The following is a 12,066-nucleotide window of genomic DNA, read 5'->3' as shown; positions in this document are numbered from 1 at the left end:
AACATGCTTTAGATTTTTTTATTTTTATTTTTAAACACACGCACACACATCCCACACACTCACACTAGTGGAATTTCACCACCTATGGGTACTCGAACCCTTGACTGGGAGTTGAAACTCCTTACATGCTTTAGATGATTTATGTCATCCCTAAGACAATGAAAATCTATGGTTACTTACTTTAGGGTCATTCCCTCATTGTTAAAGGAGTTTAAGCAGTTTTTGGGCTTTGTCAACTCGATGTGACCTCCTTCAATCCATTTTCGTAAAAAAATAATAATAATAATAATCTAAAATAGCATGTGTATGCTTCGGGTATTTGCATATGATTATCGGAATGAAATAATAACATAAGCCTTTCATCATTTTAAGAGGTGATGGCTCTTAAATCCAAATATCCTCAAGCATAGGTCTCGTACACATTAGCACCTCTGTCTGATGACGTTTATCAGGATGAGGGTCATAAGGTTAAGCCAGAGGCGGGAACTGCTCCGCTGCCACAGTTTTTGGGTCTCTCTGTTGCAACTCCTTTTGATGCCCGGCCAAGATCCTCTATATTCAATGTGTTTGGAAAGATGGTTGCCTTGATGCTGCAACAACAGGCCTTGATGTAATAGCAGCAACTTACTCTTGTTGTCATAATAGAGAATATTGTTCACTCCCCAAGTATAGGGTTGTGATGTAGTAAAAAACTCGGTGAGATCGAGGTCAAAGGACTGATACCTGTACGTTATCTGAAACAAAGTAGAACTAGAACTAAACTAAGATGTGATCTAAACCAAATAAAATTTAGGAAATAATTGTGAAATAATTATCTAAAACTTAAGTAATTCAGAGGAAGGGAAACTAGGGATTCAAGGGATCCACTTGTAGAGATTAGGGAGATCTTATACCTGCATTAAGAATCATGGAAATCAAACTAAACTTACTTGATTTAGTCTTCATGTGATGAAAGGAATATGAATCAGAATGGATTCTATCATCAAACCATGCCCAGGAGACAGAGCAAACAACAGAATTAAACCAATTACCGACCAATCAGATGATTGTGAAGGTTAGGAAGGATACCGCCATCCAGCCATGCCCAGGAGACGATGGCGAACAACAGGGCTTCCTGACGTCACAATCAAAATACGGAAAACGAAATACTCAAAGCCATTGTAAACCCATTATAATGTCAGTCACAACAGGCCATTAAAGACTACAAATATTCTCATAATAAAATTAAATCAAAATTCAATTCAGTCTAAATAAAAGGCATAGTAACAGTCTCCCATCACGCTACAGGCTTCACCTCTTAGCCCTAGCTAAGAGGTTCAGCCAGACATGGATGAGCTGGATCTCTTAAAAATAAACAAGTTAAAATAAAAGGAAGAAGAGACTCTCAAGCCTCCTAGTCTGCTCCACGGCCGACTCCAGCCCCACGTTCAAGCTTCCCTGTTCAAAGAGAATCCCCACCAATCCTGGCCAAGCCAAGCTCCTTCAGTCGTACCCCAAAAAACCCAGCCATAGGACCCCTGTACTCTCTCACGCTCACGTTCAGCAGCAAAGCCTCTGTTCCTTCACGTTTCAGCCCCCTGGTTCTTTCTTTCTTTCCTTTTCTTATAGGTAAGCAGGCCCTGGAGAGGTGCGTAGGAGCGTGGAGAGGTCCAATCCGAGAAGGAGTAGGCTGCGGAAGACTTGTTTACACCGTAAGGCTGGTGCGTAGATCTTTTCGCAGCCAAGAAAATGGAAGAAAAAAAAACTTCCACTTTCCTCACATTCTTTCCAAATAAATAACGTCCCTTTGGAAATCTTTGGACGAGATACACGATGGATGGTTTGGATCATACCTCTGATCAAATATAGTGGGCCAAAACCGCATGAAAATCCCAGATTTTTCGGACGCAAAACAGAGTAGCGTCATTGACGCTGTGACGATGGTGGGGCCCACTTCACTGTTGTTTTGGGAAATCCAAGCCGTCCATTGGATTCAGGACGAAAAACCGTTCGGGAATGGCGAGATTAGATTGATTTCGGTGTGGCCCCACAAGATCTTCTATTCTGCCGTCGATCGTCCGTTTGAGTCCTCGTGTACATGCGAGGATTTCATGGGGCCAAAATCCACCTAGGTGGGGCTTATACCCACCCTCTGGTCACAATTGACGGCTCTGATTATACATATGGACGATGGGAGGGGCCCACAATCAAAAACCGACGGTCACGGTGAGGACGTCTGTCCGTTTTTGAATTGGAGAAGAGAGAGTCGGTCAGCGTGTGCTGACCGACTTTGAGAAATACGGTGCACAGCTGGTGCACTTGTGCACCGTACACACGTGATGTACTTGAGGTCCTACGAAGATGTTCGTGAGAAATCCTCTCCGTCCATCCATATTCTCAACTCATTTAACGTGTTGAGACCAAAATTGATGCATTTCCAAATACCAGGCGGGCCCCAAATCAATGATTTATGGGTTGATCTGTCCATTGGGCCACTTCTAGAAGGATCCAATGGCTGAAATTTGACATGTACGGTTAGTTTTTGGTCCTCGAGCCATGTATAGAATTTTCGAGCTGAACGGATGGTGGGAACCCTGTGATCTTGCACTCTGGATGTCTTCCGGGCCACTTGAGCTTCAGTTTCTCGATTTTTTTTTGGATCCCTGGCGTGCAAATATGTCGATCTTAGTCTCCTGGGGTCCGTCGCTTGCCTTGGTGACTTCAGACCGTTAAATCCATGCTTTTAGTACCCTTTCCCAGTCCAAGCTCGTAAATACGCCCTGCATCACAAACACGATTAAATCGGGCCATTAAACAGTACTATGTTTGTAAATCCAGGCAAAAACTGGGGTCTGATATGCAATATTTGACCCTCAACACAACCCCCAACCAGCATCTTGCTAGTCCCGAGCAAGGTATGCGAAAAATAAATTGAGAATTACAAGACAATTTCTACAAACTCAAGAGATTTGTAAAAAAACAATTCAGATACTCGAATTCTAAGATTCATGAATGTTGGCATTACTTTCTCCTGGGATCAAGCTCACGGTAAACTTCATAATCAAGCTCAAATATTAATCCATTAATTAGAACGATTCTAAATATTGAGTTCCATGAGTGTATAGTGTAATCTCGGCTTAACATTATTAAAATTCACTTCTTTATTTCAGGATATCATTGGTAACCACAAGAGAATTCATGATAACGAACACCTAAACCAAAGCTTGATTCATTCTTCCAGCTTTTGATGATTTTCACACTATGTCCACTTTTTAAAAGTACAGCCAAGGAGGAGAATCGAATCTACACCTATAGGGAGCAAACCTATGATAAAGACCGGTCGCCAAAAAGTTTATGAATGTAAACCTTGGGGAATCAAACCTTCACCTGTAGGGAGCAAACCTATGGTGAAAACCATTCGCCCAATCTTTTCAATTTCTCAGGTTGGTTCCTTTCAAGCTTAGTGATCACCAAATTAATCCTTCAATATCGAATGAAACCTTAATGTGTAAGCGAGATGTGACATGTAAAATTATGATTCAATCAATGTTTAAAACTTCTAATCATGAATTAATAATTCTAACTTAACTTTGAAATCTAACAAATAGTTGAATCCAAGAGTCATCAATTCCAACATCACTTATCTTGTAATTCTAAATCCAAGATGGCCATCAAAATCGCTTTGAATTCATACGAAATTCTTAAAAAATTTACAAATTTTCACAATTTCTGCTCAAGACTAAGAAAATACTGATCAGGAGACCTAATCTCCCACCCCCAACCTAAAATCTACATTGTCCTCAATGTAAAAGAAATAAGCATGCAATGCACATGGGACAAAATAAGTAAATGAGAAGTGATGGGAAGATAATACCTGAACGAAAGAATCAAGAGGCTTTCCATAGATATTTATGTAAAAGGGGGTCAGTACAAGAGAGAACCCAACAAAAGTAAAGATAAAATCCTACCTATACCACTTTCGCAGGTGCTCTCAATTGCATTTAGCATATGTAACAAGCCTTTAAACCCCTAGGTTGCCCCTAGTGGGCAAGTTGTAGTCTCGTGAGGGTTTGCAGTAATGTTACCCACAAACATTGAACTAACTAATGAAATGAAGAGTTGGGTTGCCTCCCAAGAGCGCTAAGTTTACCGTCTTCAGCCAGATAAATAAAGCAACTACTCTAGTCTTATGAAAGCGATAAACCTACCTATACCTCCATCAGACTAGGAGATCAATCCTGGTAAACATGAGCAGTCAGGGGCATGGACATGTCCTCTGAATCAAATTTCTCGACAAATGGTTTCAATCGATGTCCATTGACTTTAAACTCCTTGCCATTTTCGGGATCTCTTATCTCAACAGCCCCATGAGGAAAAATAGTAACAACAATGTAAGGGTCGGTCCAACGAGATCGAAGCTTACCTGGAAAGAGCTGTAATCGAGAATTATACAAAAGGACCTTCTGACCAGGCGTGAATGATTTTCGCAAAATGTATTGGTCATGAAATGCTTTCATCTTGTCCTTGTAAATTCTTGAATTATCGTACGCATCATTCCGGATTTCCTCAAGTTCATTCAATTGAAGTTTGCGTAGCGAGCCAGCGTTGTCCAGATTAAAATTAAGATTTTTGATCACCCAGTACGCTTTATGTTCCAGCTCCACAGGCAAGTGACAAGCTTTCCCATAGACAAGTCTAAAGGGAGACATTCCAATAGGGGTTTTAAAGACAGTACGGTATGCCCATAAGGCATCGGTCAATCGGATTGACCAATCCTTACGATCAGGGTTAACCGTTTTCTCCAAAATGTGTTTAATTTCCCTATTAGAAATCTCAGCTTGCCCACTTGTCTGCGGGTGGTACGGGGTGCTCACCTTATGAGAGATACCGTATTTCTTCATTAAGCTCTCGAATGGTCTATTACAAAAGTGTGAGCCCCCATCACTAATGATGGCTCGAGGCGTTCCGAATCGAGAAAGGATGTTTTCTTTTAGGAATTTAATGACCGTGCGATGGTCATTAGTTCGACACGGAATCGCTTCAACCCATTTAGTGACATAATCCACGGCGAGCAAAATATACAGATTTCCAAATGATTGGGGAAATGGTCCCATGAAATCGATGCCCCAGCAATCAAATGCTTCAATGATAAGGATGGGATTCAAAGGCATCATATTTCGACGGGACAATGCTCCCAATTTCTGACAACGCTCACAAGCTTTGCAAAACTCATGAGTGTCCCTAAACATAGTGGGCCAGTAAAAGCCACACTGCAGAATCTTGGCCGTGGTCTTTTTAGCAAAAAAGTGACCACCACATACGACAGAAGGAGATGACACTCTGATGCTCATCGTCTGGTACACATCTCCTTAGGATTTGGTCTGGGCAATATTTAAATAAATAAGGATCATCCCAGAAAAAGTTGTGCACCTCGGTGAAGAATTTCTTCTTATTTTGCGCAGTCCATTGTGTTGGTATGGCACCTGTAGCAAGATAATTAGCAATATCAGCAAACCAAGGTGAATTAGAGACTCTAAACAGTTGTTCATTAGGGAACATGTCATTGATATGGGTCGTCTCAGGAGAATCAGAGGTATTAAGGCGAGAAAGGTGATCGGCCACTACGTTCTCTACTCCCTTTTTATCTTTAATTTTCAAATCAAATTCTTAGAGTAGAAGGATCCATCGTATCAAACGGGGATTAGAATCATTCTTAGAAAGAAGATACTTAAGTGCCGCATGATTTTTGTAGATAATGATCTTGGATCCGATCAAGTAGGACCTAAATTTGTCCAAGGCGAATACTACAGTTAAGAGTTCCTTTTCCGTAGTCGAGTAGTTCACCTGGGCAGAATTTAAAGTTCTACTTGCGTAATGAATGACGTAGGGCCTCTTATCTTTTCTCTGGCCTAGAACCGGCCCAAGAGCATAATTAGAAGTGTCGCACATAAGCTCAAAAGGAAGGCTCCAATCGGGTGGCTGCATGATGGGTGCAGTGGTTAACATGCCCTTAAGCTTGGTGAAAGCTTCCTAGCATGACTCAGTCCACTCATATGGTGCATCCTTTTGAAGTAAATTACATAAAGGACGAGAGATGAGACTGAAGTCCTTTATGAATCTTTTGTAAAACCCAGCGTGTCCTAAGAAGGATCGCACGTCCCGTATGTTCTTGGGTGGAGGTAGGTTAGAGATAAGATCAATTTTTGCCTTATCTACCTCAATTCCCTTGGACGAGATGATATGCCCAAGGACAATTCCCTTCTGAACCATGAAATGACACTTCTCCCAATTAAGTACAAAGTTCTTTTCTTCACATCTTTTCAGCACACATTTAAGACTTTCCAAGCACTTGCTGAAAGATGAACCGTAAACAGAGAAATCGTCCATGAAGACCTCTAGATATTGCCCCACCATATCAGAAAAGATACTAAGTATATATCGCTGAAAGGTGGCAGGGGCATTACATAGTCCGAATGGCATCCTTTGATAGGCAAAGGTGCCGTAGGGACATGTAAATGTGGTCTTTTCCTGGTCTTCAGGGGCTATCTCTATCTGGTTATAGCCCGAATACCCGTCAAGAAAACTGTAATAGGAATGACCAGCTAACCTTTCCAAGATTTGATCAATGAATGGTAAAGGAAAGTGGTCTTTCCTCGTGACGGTATTCAACTTCCTGTAGTCAATGCACATTCTCCAACCAGTAGTGACTCTAGTTGGCATGAGTTCATTATTAGCATTGGCTACGATGATGATTCCGAACTTCTTAGGGACCACTTGAGTTGGGCTCACCCATTGACTATCAGATATAGGGTATATGATACCCACGTCCAATAGTTTAAGAACCTCGGCCTTAACCACTTCCTTCATGTTTGGATTTAATCTACATTGTGGTTGCCGAGCGGTTTTTGCATTATCCTCAAGATATATGCGGTGAGTACAAATCGAGGGATCAATTCCCTTGAGGTCCGCTATCGTTCATCTCAGGGCTCCTTTATGCTCAATGAGAGTAGATATGAGCATACTCTCCTGTTCTTTCTCCAGGTGGGCAGAGATCACCACCGAGTATGTCTCATCCTGACCTAAATAGGCATATTTCAAATCAGAGGGTAAAGATTTTAGTTCAAGCTTCGGCGGCTTGAGGTTAGACGGTAGAGGCACTACATCGGTTTGTGGCAATTCTTCAAATTGTGGCCTCCACCGGTTAACTTCAAATACCGGTGCAGTATCAAGCAAGGCGTACGTCTCCCTAATCATGTCATCATCAAAATCATGGGAGTGGGCCAAGTACGTCTCTAGATGGTCGGAGGATAAGGTTAGAGGTGTCGTATCTTCCACGAAAGAGTCAATCATGTTAATGTCGTGGAAATCGTCATCCTCCTCTAAGTTTCTGCCGTTATTGAAAAAGATGTTTGACTCCAATGTCATATTCCCAAAAGACATAGTCATGACACCATTCCTGCAATTGATAATTGCATTTGAAGTGGCAAGGAATGGGCGGCCAAGAATGACGGAGATCTGAGTGCTTATGTTATTGATGGGTTCGGTGTCCAGGATGATAAAATCTACAGGGTAGTAAAATCTATCAACTTGGACTAACACATCCTCAATTATCCCTCTTGGTATACGAACAGAGTGATCAGCAAGTTGTAGTGTGGTTAGGGTGGGTTTTAATTCACCCAAACCTAACTATTTGTATACCGAGTAGGGAATCAGATTGACGCTCGCTCCTAAGTCAAGAAGTGCGTGATCAATTCGATGGTTCCCGATTACACATGATATGGTTGGGCTACTGGGATCCTTAAATTTCTGCGGCACGTCTTGCTTCAGGATAACACTCACTTTCTCAGTCAAGAAAATTTCCTTTTGAATACTTTGTCGTCTTTTGGTCGTGCATAAGTCTTTCAGAAATTTGACATATGAAGGTATCTATTTCACGACATCAAGTAGAGGAATGTTGACTTTCACTTGTTTCAACACTTCTAGGATATCCTGAGAGTTAGAGAGAGGTTTTGGTGAAACCAACCGTTGGGGGAACGGAGCAACTGACTTCTCTAGAAGTTCCGGTTCTAATTTTTGTGGGGCATCACTGGATCCATCATTGTTGTCCTCTTCTGGTTCTTGAGGCTTTTCGGGCCTAACCGGAAGAGTTTTATCAATGATCTTTCCACTCCTAAGAGTGGTGATGGATTTAGCGTGCCCCATCTGATTTGAAGAGCTGGGATCATTAATCTCGTACTGCGGTTTAGGATTGGGGAGAGGTTGTGCAGGAAGCATCCCCTTTTCTATAACCGTCATACGAGAATCTATCTTTTGCATAAAATCTGTAATTCCCCGCATTGCCTGAGCCAGCTCTTGTATGAAATTTTGAACCGGTTCCTCTTGAGGTTTCACTTGATTTGGATTTTGATTGAAGAAACCTTGAGGAGTAGCCGTTTGTCCATTCCTCCAACTAAAGTTTGGATGATTTTTTCAACCAGGATTGTATGTATTGGAGTTAGGTCCAGTAAAAGGTCTTTGATAGTTGTTTACGGCATTAGCTTGTTCATTCAACACTCCTCGAAAGGCGGGTATTGTAGGATAATTTTCAGTTGTATGAATGTTGCAATCACAAATGCCGCAAACAATTTCATTAACCTTATCCTTCTTTCCTTCCATGGCCTCAACTTTCCTTATGAGCGTAGTCACTTTACACTTGAGATCATCCTCTTCTTTCAAGAGATATAATCCACCTTTCTCCTTTAATTGAGTCGGCGTAGACGTGGTGTTTGATTTTGGGTAATAGTCCCAAGATTGTGTTTTTTCAGCCAGACTGTCGAGGTAGTCCCATACCTCGTCGACATCTTTATTAATGAACTCTTCATTACACATTGTCTCGACCATTTGGCGCATGGAAGATATCAGTCTATCATAGAAAAAATTTGTAATGCGCCACGTTTCAAATCCGTGTTGTGGGCTGACCAAATCTTTGAACCTTTCCCAACATTGGAAGAATGTTTCATCTTCCTTTTGGGCAAAGTTCATGATTGCTTTTCTGAGGGTAATCGTTTTATGATGTGGGAAGAATTTTTTTATGAATTCCCTCTGCATGTCGTTCCATGTGTCAATGGATCTAGGACGCAGTAAATGTAACCACGTCTTAGCTTTCTCTTTTAAGGAAAAAGGAAAGAGTTTCAGCCTAATTGTATCCTTAGATACATTAGGAAAACATAATGTAGCTATAATTTCATCGAACTCTTTCAAATGTAAATATGGACTCTCTGATTCAAGTCCATGGAATTTGGGAAGGAGTTGGATAACTCCTGGCTTGATGTCTATTTGTCCTGTGTTTTCAGGAAAAATCATGCATGAGGGCATACTCACTCCCGTCGGTTATAGATAATCTCGTAAAGTACGAGGCGGAGGTGCCTGATGCACTTCGTTCTCATCTTGGGTATCCTCCACCCTGGGTGGAAGTAGAGGAGGTTGGTCTTCAGCAATAACTTCAATTAACTCAGGGAATTTCGAGCGGTGTCTAGTCCTGCGATGGATAGTCAACCCCTCAACCAATCCTCCTTCAGTCAAGAGACGTCGAGTGTTGTCACGGGCCCACTTGGGCATGAGACACTCACAGCCCTCAATTAAATTTAAAACCTAATCCTAAGAAAATAAAATCTAGAAAGAAAGAGAGAGTTGGAAAGAAATTACCAAATTGGAGTCCCTAAGTTAAAAACCTGCAAAACAAAACAAAATAAGTTAGATTCTAAAAAAGAGAGGAACAATCCTTTAAAAGAAAGATAGCAGTAAACTGATTTTTAAAAGAAGGAATTCCTAAAAGAAAGTGGAAATTTCTAAAATAATTTAGGAAAGTCCTAAACTAGAAAGTAAATTACTAAAAGGGAACTGAAAAATAGAAAGTATGGAAGGAGCTTACCGAATTAGAAATTTCTATCTTAAAGCCCTATAAAATAGGAAGGTTAGTTTCTAAACAAAAATTCTAAAAATAATTGAGGAACCAAAATTAGATTCTAAAAAAATTAAGATTAGAAAGTTACTAAAAATAGAAATAGAAAGTTAATTCATAAAAAGGGAAATAACTAACCTAGTTTCTAAAAACAAAAGAGGAAAATTTCCAAAAATAAACTATTTCCTACAAATAGGAAAATACTAGAATTAGAAGATTTCTAAAATTTAAACCCTAAATTTAAAAGTGGAAAAAGTAGAGAAATTAGGAACGAATTACCAATTTAGGGACTTATGTCAGGATCCTACAAAACATAGAAACAAGTTAGATCCTAAAATAGAAAATCTAAACCTAAAGTTAGAAAAAAAAATCCTAATCTTAAACTAATCCTAAACTAATTAATTTCAGAGAATCGCAACCGTCAGTCCCCGGCAATGGCGCCAAAAACTTGTTCACTCCCCAAGTATAGGGTTGTGATGTAGTAATAAACTCGGTGAGACCGAGGTCAAATCCCAAAGGACTGATACCTGTACGTTATCTGAAACAAAGTAGAACTAGAACTAAACTAAGATGTGATCTAAACCAAATAAAATTTAGGGAATAATTGTGGAATAATTATCTAAAACTTAAGTAATTCAGAGGAAGGGAAACTAGGGATTCAGAAGATCAACTTGTAGAGATCAGGGAGATCTTATGCCTGCATTAAGAATCATGGAAATCAAACTGAACTTACTTGATTTAGTCTTCATGTGATGAAAGGAATATGAATCAGAATGGATTCTATCATCAAACCATGCCCAGGAGACAGAGCAAACAATAGAATTAAACCAATTACCGACCAATCAGATGATTGTGAAGGTTAGGAAGGATGCCGCCATCCAGCCATGCCCAGGAGACGATGGCGAACAACAGGGCTTCCTGACGTCACAATCAAAATACGGAAAAAGAAATACTCAAAGCCATTGCAAACCCATTGTAATGTCAGTCACAATAGCCCATTAAAGACTACAAATATTCTCATAATAAAATTAAATCAAAATTCAATTCAGTCTAAATAAAAGGCATACTAACAGTCTCCCATCACGCTACAGGTTTCACCTCTTAGCCCTATCTAAGAGGTTCAGCCAGACATGGATGAGCTGGATCTCTTAAAAATAAACAAGTTAAAATAAAAGGAAGAAGAAACTCTCAAGCCTCCTAGTCTGCTCCACAGTCGACTCCAGCCCCACGTTCAAGCTTCCCTGTTCAAAGAGAATCCCCACCAATCCTGGCCAAGCCAAGCTCCTTTAGTCGTACCCCAAAAAACCCAGCCATAGGACCCCTGTACTCTCTCACGCTCACGTTCAGCAGCAAAGCCTCTGTTCCTTCACGTTTCAGCCCCCCGGTTCTTTCTTTCTTTCCTTTTCTTATAGGTAAGCAAGCCCTGGAGAGGTGCGTAGGAGCGTGGAGAGGTCCAATCCGAGAAGGAGTAGGCTGCGGAAGACTTGTTTACACCGCAAGGCCGGTGCGTAGATCTTTTCGCAGCCAAGAAAACGGAAGAAAAAAAACTTCCACTTTCCTCACATTCTTTCCAAATAAATAACGTCCCTTGGGAAATCTTTGGACGAGATACACGATGGATGGTTTGGATCATACCTCTGATCAAATATAGTGGGCCAAAACCGCACGAAAATCCCGAATTTTCCGGACACAAAACAGAGTAGCATTATTGACGCTCTGACGATGGTGGGGCCACTTCACTGTTGTTTTGGGAAATCCAAGCCGTCCATTGGATTCAGGATGAAAAACCGTTCGGGAATGGCGAGATTGGATTGATTTCAGTGTGGCCCCACAAGATCTTTTATTCTGCCGTCGATCGTCCGTTTGAGTCCTCGTGTACATACGATGATTTCATGGGGCCAAAATCCACCTAGGTGGGGCTTATACCCACCCTCTGGTCACAATTGACAGCTCTGATTATCCATATGGACGATGGGAGGGGCCCACAATCAAAAACCGGCAGTCACGGTGAGGACGCCTGTCCGTTTTTGAATTGGAGAAGAGAGAGTCGATCAGCGTGCGCTGACCGACTTTAAGAAATATACTGCACGGCTGGTGCACTTGTGCACCATGCACACGTGATGTACTTGAGGTCCTACGGAGATGTT

At 41.1% G+C, this 12,066-nt stretch overlaps 1 pseudogene; it reads left to right on the top strand.

Annotated features, from left to right (window-relative positions):
* The first annotated feature begins 8,917 nt into the window (after positions 1–8,917).
* LOC131257228 (small nucleolar RNA R71) lies at positions 8,918–9,018 on the top strand (annotated as a pseudogene).
* Positions 9,019–12,066: the final 3,048 nt, after the last annotated feature.

Source organism: Magnolia sinica, chromosome 9 (genome assembly GCF_029962835.1).
Source record: "Magnolia sinica isolate HGM2019 chromosome 9, MsV1, whole genome shotgun sequence".
NCBI lineage: Eukaryota > Viridiplantae > Streptophyta > Magnoliopsida > Magnoliales > Magnoliaceae > Magnolia > Magnolia sinica.
This window is presented reverse-complemented; position numbering and strand designations above follow the sequence as displayed.